This window comes from Capsicum annuum, chromosome 4 (genome assembly GCF_002878395.1).
Source record: "Capsicum annuum cultivar UCD-10X-F1 chromosome 4, UCD10Xv1.1, whole genome shotgun sequence".
Lineage (NCBI taxonomy): Eukaryota > Viridiplantae > Streptophyta > Magnoliopsida > Solanales > Solanaceae > Capsicum > Capsicum annuum.
Genome location: NC_061114.1, coordinates 177,747,760 through 177,757,001, shown reverse-complemented (window position 1 = coordinate 177,757,001; position 9,242 = coordinate 177,747,760).

The following is a 9,242-nucleotide window of genomic DNA, read 5'->3' as shown; positions in this document are numbered from 1 at the left end:
ATTACATATAAATAAGACCAATACACGTACTTGAATACGCCAATACATGTACTTGAATACGGGGTGTTACACTTAGGAGAAACATGGCATTATTTATGATGAGTTTAGTTTCCTTGGGCAAGATTATAATGGCTTTTCCGAAGCCTTCAATCAAATTAGCACTACCAGAAATTGTAGTGACATTAATCTTGTCCATGTTTAGATGAGAGAAATATTTCTCGTCTTTGAAAATGTATGTGTAGTGCCAGAATCAATCAAACATATATCTTCACAATTTGACAGTTTACTTTGAAAATTATCTATATCTTCAAATAAAATGACATACATCAAATAAGACATATATTAAATTTTTGTACAAAGTGAAAGTTTATACTATAAAAAATTGTTAATCCGATATTACTAAGCAAAAAAATAGATCCAAAAACTATTAAAACAGTATAATATTTGATAAGGAATCTAATACATAATATATTATTTATAATTAATAGTACAGAATAGTATCATGCAATACATATAATAATAATATAATATTGTTATATTATATTTGATAAAGAATATACTAATATTATTATATTATATAATCTGAACACATATGGATAAGTAATGACTATTTGTGAATATTATATTAAAAATATTAACATGCAAAACTAATATTAATATTAACATGCAAAACTAAAAATATTAACATGCAAAATATTAATATGCAATAATGAACACAACAGAAGTTCGTGCAAGTTGCACGTATCGTCGTCGTCTTTTTTCTTTTTTTATATTTAATAATGACGAAATTGAAATTTCATTCACTTCAATAATAAATTCAATATAATTGAACTAATCAATACAAATTAAAAATCAATACTCATGCAAACAACTAATTTTACATGATTTTTATTCTCTGACTCTTATCAACAATAAAAAAATAAATTAAAAGCATTCATTCTTCCATGTTTACGGAACTATCACCAATCAAGTGATCAATCTTTCCTTCAGGGTGGTCGTAAAAGTCTGCTACATCCAAGCATGTGATGCCAACATTATTTTCAGAGAGAAAGTTAGCCTCGGGATTTCTCTCTTTCTTCTTTAGTGATGCTTGATAAAGGTCCACTAAGTGCTTCAGAGCACGACAGTCACGTGAATAGTATACTTTTCTACCACATCAAAAATAAGTAATTGCTTCACGTTTCTCATCTTTTTGCTTTTTGTTTGATGAATGATTAATACCCGGAACAGGGTTTCTTCCTTGGTCATCACGACCAAGACCACGTTCATGACCAGGGTCGCGACCTTTTTCACGCCTAGCATGATGAGCATGCACATCATTCACCTCAGGGAATGGTGAAGATCCAGTAGGTCTATTCTCATGATTTTTCATCAACAAATCATTATTTTATTCGGCCACGAGAAGATGAGAACTTAGTTCAGTATACCTTTTGAAACCCTTTTCTCGATATTGTTGTTGTAATATCACATTCGAGGCATGAAAAGTGGAAAGTGTCTTTTCCATCATATCGTTATCATTGGTTGTCTCTCCATATAGTTTCAATTGAGAAGAAATTCTGAACATGACAGAATTGCATTCATGAACAGACTTATAGTCTTGAAATCTTAGATACATCCACTCATATCGTGCTTTTGGGAGGATGACTATCTTTAAGTAGTGAAACCTTTCTTTTAGGCTATTCAACAATACAAGTGGATCCTTAGTAGTAAGGTACTCAATTTTCAAAAAAGACATGTTGTTTCGGAATGGACAGACATGACTATTCTGAAATGATACACCTTTCCGATAAAACATTGCCTTCTTTTCGAAGAGGCACTTCATAACTATATAAACCTGCATTTTTTCCACAGATTTAGTATGAAAATTTTTACATGGTAAAAATATTTCTCTTGCTTCTATAAACTCCGTGTGATCATCTCCCGTTGAGTGAGTTTGAAGAAAACCAGAAAGTTTGAGGTACCACTACATTCTAATTGTGAAGCTATTTTATCCTGGGAGAAAAATTCCGCAACCTCGGGTACTTGAGGGAAATTATTTCCTTAAGAACACTCCGTGAGTTCGGAGGACTTGGCTTATTCTGCTTCATCTTTTTTTTTTTCTTAAAATAAAATAACACACTTTTTCTTTTCTTAAAATAAAATAACACACTTTTTCGATAGTTCATATTAAACTTGTATTGAAGATATTGAAAAACTTCATAAGTGTTCTTGATTTAATCTTGAACTCGCGTTGAAGTTTAGTAAACTAACATACAGATTGTGTACCCAAACTTGTATCTTTCATCATTTATTGTTTATTATCTTTAGATTATCGAATTTTGGTCGATGTTCTTGTCCATCTCTTTTAGGCTTTTCACCACTACTTTTATTAATTGTAATGTTTCCTTTGTTGCTTCCCTTTTCTCTGTACATATGTCAAGGGGCTTTAAAATTAACTTTTTTACTTTCGTGGAGTGATGATAAAGTCTACGTACACTCTACCCTCTTTGAACTCCACAAATTTCACTGTTGCACAAATACCAATTCGAACTTATACAAATGAAGAATTTTTCGAACTTAACCCACTATCCTAGAATTTCAAACTTATACAATCATGGAAGCAATAGGACTGGCTAATGCCACAATTAACATCGATCAAATATATCATTATGCACAATTTTTAAATCAAATATGTTCCTACTGCTGATGAACACGTCCGGCAGAGTTGGTATTTAAGAACCAGAGGTCTTTTCGCAATTATTTTATATGTTATTAGTTCAAATAGTAACACAAAAATCAGAGGACAAAAAAAACATATTAAATAAAAAGGCTGACAAAAAGATAGAATGACCGATAATAATTAAATTTAGTGACTTGAAATTCTTCTCATCTTTGTTTCAATTTCAAAACTATCATGAAGTTTAAAGTATAAAAACTGAACTCTAGAATAATATCTTGGAGTTTAAAAAAAAAAATTAAAAGATGAAGAAGCGAATCTATGTGCCAATTTAATTGGGAGTATTTTAGTCTAAAATTATATTTTGGTGTTACTATTTCAGTTCTATTGGAAAATAAAGCTATTTCTCATTTAAATCAATGAAGTAATTCTGTTTTGTTATGATATATATATCAATTATAGTGAATGTTTATCAAGATTTATTTGATGTCTATCAGTATTCAGGATTTGATGTATTTGTCTTACACTAAAAGACAAACCCCCCTATAAATAGAAGGACTTCCTTCATTGTAAATCATCCCTCAAGAGAAGAAATAAGAATCTCTCTCTATTCTGTCTACTCTTCTTCTTATTCTTTATTGTTTTATAATACATTATCAGGACGAGACTCTACCGTCTCAAATTTGAAGGCTAAGGTTAAGGTATTATCATTTTTCTTCTTTTATTTATGGCTAACAATCTTACAAAGTGTGAGTTCGTTGCCCTTCAAAGTTCGGACAAGAACTATATTTCATGGGTGTTGGATGCTGAAATTCACCTAGATGTTATGGGTCTTGGAGACACCATAAAGAATGAAAATACAACATCTAGCCAAAATCGTGCTAAGGCTATGATTTTCTTGTGTCATCATCTTGACGAAGTTCTGAAAATTGAGTACATTACTACTAAGGATCCACTCGTATTGTGGAATAGCCTAAAAGAAAGGTTTGACCACTTAAAGATGGTCATCCTCCCAAAAGCACGATATGAGTAGATGCATCTAAGATTTCAAGACTATAAGTCTGTGAAAAAAATGCAGGTTTATATAGCCATGAAGTGCCTCTTCGGAAAGAAGGCAATGTTTCATCGGAAAGGTGTATCATTTCAGAATAGTCGTGTCTGTTCATTTCGAAATAACATGTCTTTTCTGAACAGTCACAACTGACCTAACAGTCACCCCTTTTTGAAACAGTGTGTCTTTTCCTCAAAGAGTTGTGTCCCTCCATTTTACATTCACACCAATTGAACCCAACAATCCCCCACATGAATGATGAATGACTATTCTTTGTAAAAATTTACGGACAAGTATGCGATCATCAAGCAAAGACTGATTGCATCTGGATAAGTGGGTTTTCCTTTGAATTTTCCGTAGTGAACATGCATCGGATGCACGCAATCAATTAGTAGATTTGATATCTTTGAACCGTTGAACTTTAATGTACACCTAGACAATACATATCACACAATCAACCTTTTACCATTTATGAGTCTCATGATTTCATTCGTTTCAGCCATGAACGCGTCCCGATTTCATAGGAGCTTTGAGGATAGCCCTTTACTAACATTCTCTTTAAAGCGGCTTCCACTTCGCCCTTACATAGGTAATTTCTAAACGTTCAATCCTAAAGAATAAACTATTTGATCAAATCTGCCAAATTTAGGTAATTATTAAAAGACTTCACACCATAAGTCTTACCCTTGTTTACTAAATATTGTCTACAACATGTGAATAGGTTAGGTATATTGACAATGTTGAACCTGTCAGACAAAACTTTGTTTGATCTCCTTGAACCTAGCTCTTGGAATCTCCGGTCTGCTAGGTAGAGTTACCGCCATGCTGACTTGTCCTAGGATATAAACTCATTCCCTTGGATTTCTCTCAACTCCCTCTCTAGATAGGCCTTTTGTAAGTGGATCCGGCACATTATCCTTTGACTTCACATAGTCAACAGTAATAATTCAACTAGAGAGAAGTTCTCTAACAGTATTATGTCTCCGTCTTATATAAAAAGATTTATCATTGTACATCATGCTCCATGTCCTATCTATTGCCACTTGACTATCACAGTGTATACATACTGGTGCCAATGGTTTGGGCCAAATAAGGAATATCTTTCAAAAAGTTCTAGAGTCATTCTCCTTCTTTACCAGCTTTATCTAATGTAATAAATTCTGATTCCATTGTAGAACGAGCAATACATGTTTGTTTGGACGATTTCTAAGAGACTCCTCCTCCACCTATAGTAAATATATATCCACTCGTGAATTTTACTTCATTCGATTTGGTGATCCAATTTGCATCACTATATCCTTCAAGTACTGTTGGATAGTTACTATAATGTAAAGCATAGTCTTGAATGTATTTAAGATACCCCAAAACTCTTTTCATTGTCATCCAATGAGTTTTATTGGAATTACTCGTGTACCGATCAACTTACTAATAGCACATGTCATATCTGGCCGTGTACAATTTATGATATACATTAAACACCCCAACACTCTTGCGTATTCCAACTGTGAGTCACTTTTACCTTCATTCTTTTGAAGTGCGAAGCTCACGTCCAATGGAGTCTTGGCAATACCAAATTTCAAATACTTGAATTTGTCAAGTACCTTTCGATGTAATGGGACTGTGACAATGTCAACCCTTGTGGAGTTCTATGGATTCTTATTCCTAAGATCACGTCAACCAAGGTCTTTCATATCAAACTTGCTCTTAAGCATTCGTTTCGTATCATTTATGTCAGAAATGTCTCTACTGATGATCAACATATCATCCACATATAAACAAATAACGATCTTGTGATTTGGAGTATCTTTAATGTAAATATATTTACCACATTCGTTTATCTTAAACCTATTTTCCAACATAATTTGGTCAAACTTTGCATGCCACTATTTAGGTATTTATTTTAGCCCATAAAGTGACTTAACTAGTTTGCACACCTTTTTTTCTTTATCAGGAACCAGAAAACCCTCGAATTGTTCCATGTAAATTTCTTCCTCCAATTCTCCATTTAGGAATGTTGTTTTCACATATATTTGATAGATTTCAAGATTATATACCGCCACCAAAATAATTATCATCCAAATTGATGTTATCCTTATTACAGGCGAGTATGTATCAAAATAATTAAGGCCTTCTTTCTGTTTGAAGCCTTTACTACAAGTCTTGCCTTGTATTTGTCAATAGTATCATCCGTTTTTATTTTCTTTTTGAAGATCCATTTAGAACCTAAAGGTTAATTTCCTGGAGAAAGATCAACCAACTCCCACGTAAGGTTGCTTAAGATTGGATCAATCTTACTATTGACTTCCTCTTTCCAAAAGGATGAGTCTGAAGACGACATCGCTTCTTTAAATGTTTGAGGCTCATTTTCTAAGAGAAATATTACAAAATCTGATCCAAACGAAGTTGACATTCTATGATGTGTACTGTGCCTTGGATTCTCATTATTATGTACATCCTCACTTAGTTCTTCTCCAGGTCGTTTAAACCCTCCATTAGACTGTTCATGTCTTGTTTTATACAGTTAAATGTGTTCAAAGAACTCAGCATTATCTTATTCAATTATCGTATTTTTATTGATATTCGGATGTTCGAATTTATGAACTAAAAATTAATATGCTTTACTACTTTTAGTGTATCCTATGAACATGCAGTTCACTGTCTTAGGTTCTATCTTTACCTTTTTAGGCACAGGAACATGGACTCTCGCTAGACACCGCCACATTTTGAAATATTTCAAGTTGGGTTTTCTTCCTTTCCATTTTTCATATGGAATTGCTTGTGTCTTACTATAGGGCACTCTATTGAGTATTCGGTTAGCTGAAAGAATAGCTTTCCCCCACAAGTTTGCGGTAAACCTGAACTTATTAGTAAGACATTCATCATTTTCTTTAATGTTGGATTTTTTCTTTCCGCAATTTCATTAGATTGAGGTGAATACGGAGCCGTAGTTTGATGGACAATTCTATTCTTTACACATATTTTGCAAAGAGAGATTCATATTCTCCACCCCTATCACTTCTTATCGTTTTGATCTTTTTCTCTAACTGATTTTCAACTTCTATTTTATATTGCCTAAACGTATCTATTGCTTCATCCCTACTGTTTAGCAAATAAACATAATAATATCTAGTGCAATCGTCGATAAAAGTTATAAAATATTTTTTCTCCACGAGATGGTGTTGACTTCGTATCACAAATGTCAGTGTGTATTAAGTCTAAAGAATTAAAATTTCTTTCAACGGAATTATACGGATGCTTAGCATACTTTGATTCCACACACGTTTGACATTTTGATGTATTATACTCAAAGTTTGGCAAAACTTCTAAGTTAATCAGTTTTCGCAAAGTTTTATAATTGACATGTCCTAATCGTTCATGTCATAAATCATTAGACTCAAGAAAGTAAGAAGAAACAGAGCTTTTATTGATTTCAACAGTCATTACATTCATCTTATAAAGATCCTCAATGAGATAGTCTTTTCCTACGTACACTTCCCCTTTGCTAATTACAATTTTCCGAAAATACATATACATTTGAATCCATTTTTTTCAAGAAGTGATACAGAAATCAAGTTCTTTCTTAACTCTGGTACATACAGGACATTGTTGAGAGTCAACACTTTGCCTGAAGTCATTTTCAAGCATATTTTTCTTGTCCCTTCAACTTTTGCAGTTGCGGAGTTTGCCATATAAATTTTCTCTTTGCCTTAAGCCGGAGTGAACGCAACAAATAAATCTTTATTTGCATAAACGTGGAGGGTAGCACCAGAATCCATCTACCATTCTCGATGATTTCCAACAAAGTTAAATTCCAAAAGCATGGCACATAGATCGTCCATTTCGTTCTTGGATTTAATCATATTTGATTGATCCTTATTTTTGCCTTACTTTGGGGCATGACAATCTGTAGATTTGTGGCTAATCTTGCCACAATTAAAGAATTTCCTCTTGAATTTCTTCTTGGGCTGGTTGCTTTGTTGTCCCGCTTTCTTCCGCTTTTTTTAGTAGTCGGGGTCGTCTTCTTCAATATTAGTTTTATTCATTACAGAATTTCCTTTAGACCTTTTCTCTGTGGCTTTATTATCTCCCTCAATATAAAACCTCACAATGAGGTCTTCGACTGTCATCTCTTTTTATTTATGTTTCAAGTAATTCTTGAAGTCCTTCCACACAAGTGACAACTTCTCAATAATTGCAGCAACTTAAAATGCCTCGTTCACAATCAAATGCAACACAGTTTATGTGAACATTAAGAGCATTTTTAACTTGTTCAAATAAGGTATCCATTAAATTCATACCTTTCGCAAGGAGATCATGGATGATGACTTGCAATTTTTGTACTTGAGAAACGACAGTCTTGCTGTTAATCATTTTGTACTTAAGGAATCGTGCAACATAGAACTTCTTGGTTCCTGCATCCTCGGTCTTATATTTCTTTTCCAGCGCATTCCACAATTCTGTAGATGTTTTCATTATGCTGTAGACGTTGTATAAGTCATCTTGGAGGCCACTCAGGATGTAATTCCTACATAGGAAATCAGAATGTTTCCATGCCTCTATTACAACGAATTGCTCCTGGTCTGAAGTTCCTTCAGGAACTTCTGGAGCATCTTCTGAAATAAACCTTTGAAGACATAAGGTTGTCAGATGGAAGAACATCTTTTGTTGCCACCTCTTGAAATCAACTCCAGAAATTTTTTTGGGTTTTTCCGTTAGTGCCATAACAGGTGGCGCATTTGTGCGACTAGTTATAGCAACACTTGTTGCTGCCACACTTGTCAAACTTTTAACATGATCGTCTGTAGTCATTTTTTTTCTGTCACAAAAAGATAGTCACCTTTAGTATAAACTTATAGTTATTACAAGTTCGTAGCAACTTATAAACACTACTTATTTCTAGTTTAACGATAAAATTTTTATGTCTTCCAATCGCTAACCAAATGACCTTTAACTTGTGATGAAGATTTTATTTCTTCAAATCACTTGTTAAGTTCAAATGGAGTAGAAATCTTAAAGTTTTAATCTCCAGTAACCAAACAATACAGATTATGAATTTCTTTCCTTAAGATTGTTGTTTCGGGTACACAATCTGTATGTTAGTTCCCTAAACTTCAACACAAGTTCAAGATTAAATCAAGAACACTTTTGAAGTTTTTCAACACCTTCAACACAAGTTCACTATGAACTATCAAAGAAGTGTGTTATTTTATTTTAAAGAAAAAAGATTAAGCAGAATAAGTCTAGTCTTCCGAATTCACGGAGTGTCCTTAAGGAAATAATTTTCCTCAAGTACCCGAAGTTGTGGAATTTTTCTTCCAGGATAAAATGGCTTCACAACTAGAATGTAGTGGTACCTCAAAATTTCTGGTTTTCATCGAACTCACTCATTGGGAGATGATCACACAGAGTTTTTAGAAGCAAGAGATTTTTTTTTTATGCAGAAATTTTCATACTAAATCTGTGAAAAAATACAGGTTTATATAGCCATGAAGTGCCTCTTCAGAAAGGAGATGGTTCATCAAAAAGGTGTATCAT